We start from the raw sequence: 7,546 nt of genomic DNA, 5'->3' as shown, positions 1-7,546 counted from the left end.
TTGCTGTCAGTATATATTGAGTATTACAATTAATAGTTTTTTCCTTTCTTAAAATGTGTTTACATTTTTTTGCACCCTCTGTACATTAAACCATCATGTTGTACACCTGAACGAATACAATGTTATATGTCAGTTGAATCTTAATAAAAAATAAATAAGTTCCCAAGTATGAGGTCTCATCACTCTTGAGTTCGACAGTGGTTGAGATTTGGGGATCCGCCTACAGGATTAGTCAACAGTTGCCTGAGTGTGATGAGATATTCAGGTCTAACATCTCTGACCCTGCAGCTCCATATCTTTCCAGGACACTGACCAATTTGCAAGGTTGGTAGATACCATGTGGTCAACATAGGCCCGTAAAATTCTTCCAGCAGACTGTTCCTAGGTTCTGGCAGTTTATGAACTGATAGAGTTCCTCTAACTTATAGTATTGTACTTTCTGGAAACCATTATTAAGAGTAGGAGCTAATCTCAGGGGCTAATCAAGAAATCCAGTTGAAAGACTGGGCCTAATATCTAAGAAACTTTTATCTAAATAAAGCAGTGTTTCTCAAAGTGTGATCCCCAGACCAGCGTCATCTGAGAACTTGTTAGAAATGCAAATTATAGGGCCATGTCCCACAGTGAATCAGAAATGATGGCGGTGAGGCCCAGCAATCTGTATTTGACAAGAGTTCCAGGTAATTCTGCTGCACACTAAAGTTTAATAAGCACTGATCAAAGGCATCCTAAAAAGGAATCGTCAGTATTACTAAGAAGCAGCACAGTGGTAAATAATCCGATAGACAACACACCTAAAAAATTCCAAGAATATGGCAAGCTGATGGAAAAAGTAAATCAGTAGGCTCTTCTTTGTTTGTTTGTTTCTTTTCTAAGAATTGGGTGCCAGTAACATATGGAACCAGTTAGTTCTCTGGTCTAACTAGCTGGACAGAAGCTGGGTCTAGATCTGGACAGAAGGCTAAGGCCAGAGAAGCAACTACCAAAAAAAAAAAAGAAAAGAAAAAAGTTCAGAACACCAGCAGATTTTAATATTTTATGGTAGAATTGGCCATTCTCATGCTCCACCCCATACCATGACACACTCAAAACACATCCATCTGCTTCAAGCACAATCCCACCCTGCCTGTAAATTATTTTCTTGCCCCCCAAATATGGCACACATTTAAAAAGACGTCACTGCATTTTATGGATCTGTGTTTTTTGCAACGCAAGGGCCATTAGTTGCATTCACAGCTGTGGCCTTCCCCACGCTAGAACACGTCAGGCTGCCAGGAATGCATTCTCTGAGAGCTAAGGAGAAAGGCTTCCTTTTGTCCTATGTTATGTAGTGGCTTCCATGTGCTCTCAGGCATGAGCAACACAGAAAATCTGGTCCCTTGGTATTCTGTCAATAAAAATTGGAAAGAAAAAACAAGAAACTATATCCTCCAAGATCACTGTCATTAGGAACTAAGAGAGAATGAATTATACACTTGGTAGAGAAACACAGAACTTACAATCAAATATACCTGTGGCCCTGATTTCAGACCCTTGGACTTGGCTGCAAGAAACCCTTTCTAGGTTAATTCCAGCGATTAATGAAGGATTGGATTCTACAGCCTAGGGCATCTGTGAACTCAAATGTCAGGCAAAATTATAAAGACAGTGAAATTCACCTTTGGTGCCCCCACCCCACCCCCACTTCTTTCTGTAATGCTCTTCATCTCCAGGTAAACCTTCTTCACTACCCACATTTAATCAAATTACTCTACCTTTGCAATGTCTTTGATCCAAATGTCTAAGGATGGGTAAAAACAGCATTGTCAGATTTCATAAATGTGCAGTGATGACTCAAACTGAAAGAAGACATTCTGTCACAAGAGAAACAGAGCTTGTCAAAGAAATTCATATTAAAATTGAGTAACTCTCAAATTACAGGTTAGAGAGCTTTATTTTTAGAGATAAGTTTTTTATATTTTTTTCTCAAAAACTAAATTTTAAAAAATGGTACTTCATTTCAAAGGCCAGGACTAATATTTTACTAGTATGGATCCATTAAAATTTATATTTGACAATAATTATGATAATTTCTATTTTTAAAGAATTTTTTTTTTTTTATTGGGGAATATTGGGGAACAGTGTGTTTCCCCTGGGCCCATCAGCTCCACATCATTGTCCTTCAATCTAGTTGCAGAGGGCGCAGCTCAATTCCAAGTCAGTTGCCGTTTTCAATCTTTAGTTGCAGGGGGCGCAGCCCACCATCCCATGCAGGAATTGAACCGACGACTTTGTTTTTAAGAGCTGGCGCTCTAACCAACTGAGCCATCCAACCATCCTCCAGGAGCTCAGCAGTAGCTCATTGTCTTCAGTCTAGTTATGGAGGACACAGCTCACTGGTGTATATGGGAATCAAACTTGCAACTCTGCTGTTCAGAGCTTGCACTCTAACCAACTGAGCCATCTGACCGCCCAAGACTCTATTCTTGAAATTGAATAGCAGCTAAATTTCATGCCCTGTAAAACACTTCATTCTTTTCCCATATCTAAGATAAGCTAATATACTGGGGGTGCCAAAAAATGTATACAAGTGGACACTTTGGTCAACATTGCTCAAGCAGTAGTTCACCGTAATCAGAAGTGTCTGGACACTGATGGTAACCACTTTGAGCACCTCTTGTAATTGCAGAAGTCAAAAGTGACTTGTATTCATCTTTTGTTACCGGTATATATTGAGTATCACAATTTTAATACAGTTTTTCTTTCTTAAAATCTGTATACATTTTTTAGGCACTCTCTGGGTATGTCTTTTCCATTTAAATATCAGTCATTTAACAGTTGGCAAAACTGGATATACTGCCTTCAGTAAAGTCCACATTTTTAACATTGCTCTCAACATTGTTTAAATATACCTTTGAATACATGTATATATATTTGAAATATATATTTGAATAGTACATATATTTGAGTATGTTTTTTAATATCTTTGAAAGTATATCTTTGAATAGCCTACTTCTAGGAGTCCAGTTCCCAAGTTTTCTCTGAGCTTTATTCTTCCGTCACCTCTTCTTTTTTCCTTTTCTTTCTGTTTCTCCCTGACAACAAAAGGTCCAAGGAAAATAAACTAAGGGTGAAAATATTTACAGTGTGATTCAGAGGATTTCCATCTGGGACTCCCACTTGAAGGAAAGTGTAAGATTCGGGACTTTCATTTACTACTTTTGTTTTCCCCCCTGCCAGGTGTGGTAGGCCCCCCTGATGGTCTCTTCTTTATCATCTTGCTGGCGGCCAGTGACGCCCGCTCTGTATGCTAACCTCTGGGCTGCCCCAAGAGGAGGAGAACGATCAGTTTATGAGGACAGGTGGAACAACATGCCCCCAACAGTCCTGCCAGGAGAAGCAGACTGCAGCACAACTTGCCTTGGCTCTCCCCTTTCCTTCCAAATTACACCATCAGATAATGTTTATAGGGGATGGAGGAAAGCCCTTGGCTAGAACTCAGCTGGTGCTCCCTGTCCTAGAAGGGGAAACATTTCCACCAAGACCTAATGAGAGGAAGGCCTCCCTGCAGTGGGGCCTCCCAGCCTAATGTGGGGTGGACGGACACAGCCCGAGTCCAGCTTTTAAGTGATAGGTAGTTTTCTGTCAGACAACAGGAGGTCCTCCCCGAAATGGCCTCGCGGTGTTCAGCCCAACGGCCAGAAAAGTACCAGATTGTAATTCAATGATTAAAAAAGAAATCAGCACGACATTCTGGGAGGGAAAGAGTCCTTTACAGAGAAAAGAGAGGAAGCTACAAAGACAATAAGAAAGAAAAAAAAGACTTAGGAAGAAAAGTTGCAGACTTGGAAGGAAAATTATAAAACTTAGAACTATGATAGAAAAGGAAACTATATAAGGTATGGTCTAACTATGACTTCCTAAAAGAGAAAGCAGAAAAAAGAATAATTGTGTTTAAATCTTCAAGAGCTTTTTTATAATTCACTGAAAAAAGTTACATGGCATAGGGTAAAGAAGGAAAGATTTAGGCGGTTACACAGGGACAAGAACCTACTGACAGTACAGGTTGATAAACAACAAAATGAGTTATTGAGTAGTTCTGGAATTTAATTATTTGGAGAAGTGTAAAAAGTGAATTCTAAAAATCTTTATCACACAGAACCTATTGTCTAGCACTTTATAGTTACCTGTCCAGACTACTCTATAGGGTTGTTACAAGTATCCAACAAGAAAGAGCACTTCTAATTCTTTCCATTCAGTCAGGTTTGTTGAATGAATGTTCCCCACTCTCAACTATTTCATAAATGGCATCTGGTTTAACCCCCATGACAATCCTGTATGGTTGGCAGGAAACATAATCACGTTCAATGCTACACTGAGGCCCAAGGAAGCCAAGTGTGCGTTCTTGGTCACAGAGGTAGCTACTAGGATGGTGTGAAGCATCAACTCCCTGTAAAAGCATTTTTGAAAAATATTAGTGCTGGTTTCCACTTCAGAAAATTCATTCAAAATAAGTTTTATTATTATAAGGGTGGAAAAGTAAATAAACAGAACTCTTTGATCTAGTTCATTTACTTGGGGGGATGGGTATATCCTGTGACATCTTCCTAATGTTTGAGAATCTGAGGCACTTACTGTGTTTGGGAATAGGTGCCCAAGTGTTTTCATATAACCACTCTCAACCAACAGAGCTAATAAACTAAAATGTACTGTGTTGCATTGATTCCACGGAAACAAAAGGCTGCCTTTTCACCGTGACAGATAACTGAAATGAAATATTTTCTGAATAAATATTTTTGGTTTGCTAAGTCACACAGGCAACTTTCATATTATGCATCAAAACAGACAGTCTTTTCCAAGTTAAAAAAAAATCACAGCTATTTTGTAAATAAAACGTTAGGTCAACATGATCCTGAGTATCTCTGCAGGGGCAGACTTGAGCCCAAGCTTTGATGACTGATTCTAAATCCATCTGTTATAATTAATAAAGATAATGTCAGTGACGTAACTGAAATTTCTTATATAATGGTAACCTCTAGATTATTCAACTTTTGATTATTCAAGTTATAACGAACTTCCATCCAAGATCATGGGAGAGGGCAAAGAAACCCAATGTTACATGGCCATTTAGACAGACTACATCCATAGCTCTTCATAAAAGTGCAGGAAGAGAAAATGAAGCAGATGCTAGAGAAAGGAACTGACACTGCTATGGACCATACATTTAGATTTACTTAATCTGCATTAGTTTGCATGGTAGATCATTTTACCATTATTTTAGTGAAATGGAAACTGATTCACAGAAATGAAGTCAGATGTCCAAGATCATAAATAAGAGGAGAGGCCAAGATTTGAATCTAGATATCTCAAGAGTCTAAAGCTCAGATGTCCAGAGTGCCTGAGCTTGTACCTACGTACCTCCCCCAGCTGATGCGCCTTCCTTCTCACTCACATACTCCAGCTTCAGCTACCCCAACAGGACAAGTTCTTCCCTTCATCAGGACAACTGACCTGTTTTGTGCTTTTGCTTAGAAAACTCGTATTACCACTTTACCTTGCTGGCTCTTTCTCGTCTTTCAGTTCTCAGCATCAACATCACTTCCTCAAAAAGTGGTGCCCCAATCCAAAATAGGGTCCCCTGGTATATGTCTTCATAGCACTCAAGACTTTTCCATTTCATTCACCATGTTTTGTAATTACACATTTAATGGTATTTCCTCCTTTGACGCCACCTTCCCCGCTGCTCTACAAGCTTCAGCAGTGCAGGAATCACATCCAGTTACTCTTTACGCTCTACCCAGGACCTAGCCCAGGGCCCAACCCACAGAATGCACTAAATAAATATCTTTGAATGAATGAGAAAGTGAGATATGGGAATTGTCTAAAATTCTCTACTACTTAAGGTGCCCCCAAATCCTAGACTATCTAATTAAGGTTAAGTTAGCCAAGAGCATTTACAATTTATGGTGGTAGAGGACTTCTTTAGGTTTTTACTGGTGTGCCCAAATGGGATAGTAGCAATGAGAAAAGAGACAATTACCCACGCCCTCCACAACTAAGATTGAAAGGACAACAACTTGACTTGGAAAAAGTCCTAGAAGTACACACTGTTCCCCAATAAAGTCCTGTTCCCCTTCCCCAATAAAAATCTTTAAAAAAAAAAAAATTCCCTAATCAAAACACGCATGAGAAAGCCATGGCAAACCTCATGCTCTGAAGCCGCTCACCATGCTGGGGCATCAGCGCTATCCTGGGTGGCAGTCAGTCCCCTGACAAAGAACCCATGGCTTTTCCTCATCAGTGTCACAGGTGTCACAGCCTGTCTGTTCTGGGTTACCAAAAGGCTGTCTGATTAAACCATATGCCTAGTCTCTTTACCAACTCTTCCATGTTCATTACTGCAATCGAATCCAGGCTAATCCTTTCAGGTTTTACACTTAAATGCATGAGCCTGGCCTTCCAATGATGTTCCTGATATTCATTCTGGGCTTCGCTTACAAAATTTGCTCAGGTGACTTCCTGTGGGTGAAAAGCGAATGCATTCTTGTTGAGCAAAGATTGGACAGCAAGTCAAAATTCCTCAGTTTCATGCAGTTCTGTTACCACCTAGCTACGTGCACTTGGAGGCCAAATCATTTTAACCCCTCTAACTTAACCAGCTTAACTTTCCCTTTTGTAAAATTATAATCAGCACTCTGACAGACGTCATAGCTAGTCTATGGGCTTGTAAGATCCTCAGAGACATTTGGGTGACTGACCCTTGCTCTAATTCTGCAGCTTGAAGATCAGAAAAGGTCCTAGACCAGACTGTGCTAGCCTGGGGAGAATGGGTATGTTAAAAGAGGGCATGGTGCTCGCTTCGGCAGTACATACCCTAAAACTGAAACAATACAGAGATTAGCATGGCCCCTATGCTAGGCTGACATGCAAATTTGTGAAGTGTTCCATATTTTTAAAACTAGAAAGAAAAAAATAAGGTATTTAGAGGTTTGTGTACACTGTATTATACCAATCTCTGTGGTCATGTGGTGTAACACCAATACTGGTGAGATGAGCATAAACGTCCATGGGTGGGGTGGGGTGAAGGATGGTTCTGCCCATTGCTCGGTGGAACTTCCTACAAGCTCCAATGTGATCCTCAGTCACTCAGATCTAATCATACACAGCGACGCGGAAGCCCTCTTTGAGAGACCCAGAGGTTTATACAGTGTCTGTCATTGGAGAACTTTGGTAATCTCTCCACCAGGTATCCCGATAGCACTTTCTTCCATTTCTATCCTTTAGATAAATACACCTTGACTCATTTCTCAAGTAGCATCTGTGTCTGGCCTCTATATCAGTCAGAACCTACTGTTGGTGTTTCTCAACATGGTTCAAATGCGCTTTTGAAAAATAAAAAGTATTTCACAAATACGAGTGATTATCACCAACTACCTACAAAGGTGAATTTTTTGAGCTCTGATTTCTTTTCTATAAGAAATAGATACAATATGGGATATGCAATTGAAGCAAATTCGGACTCTGTTGCTGCTTGTAGGCTTTGTGTCTTTAGAGAAATCAGTCTCTC

At 39.9% G+C, this 7,546-nt stretch overlaps 1 non-coding gene across 1 annotated transcript; it reads left to right on the top strand.

Moving 5' to 3' along the window:
* Positions 1-6,829: 6,829 nt before the first annotated feature.
* Positions 6,830-6,933, top strand: LOC141570830 (U6 spliceosomal RNA). The gene has a single exon (XR_012495283.1). It is a non-coding gene; the product is annotated as a U6 spliceosomal RNA (small nuclear RNA).
* Positions 6,934-7,546: the final 613 nt, after the last annotated feature.

This window comes from Rhinolophus sinicus, chromosome 3, assembly GCF_057876585.1.
Source record: "Rhinolophus sinicus isolate RSI-liver-muscle chromosome 3, RSI-T2T, whole genome shotgun sequence".
Classification (NCBI taxonomy): domain Eukaryota; kingdom Metazoa; phylum Chordata; class Mammalia; order Chiroptera; family Rhinolophidae; genus Rhinolophus; species Rhinolophus sinicus.
This window is presented reverse-complemented; position numbering and strand designations above follow the sequence as displayed.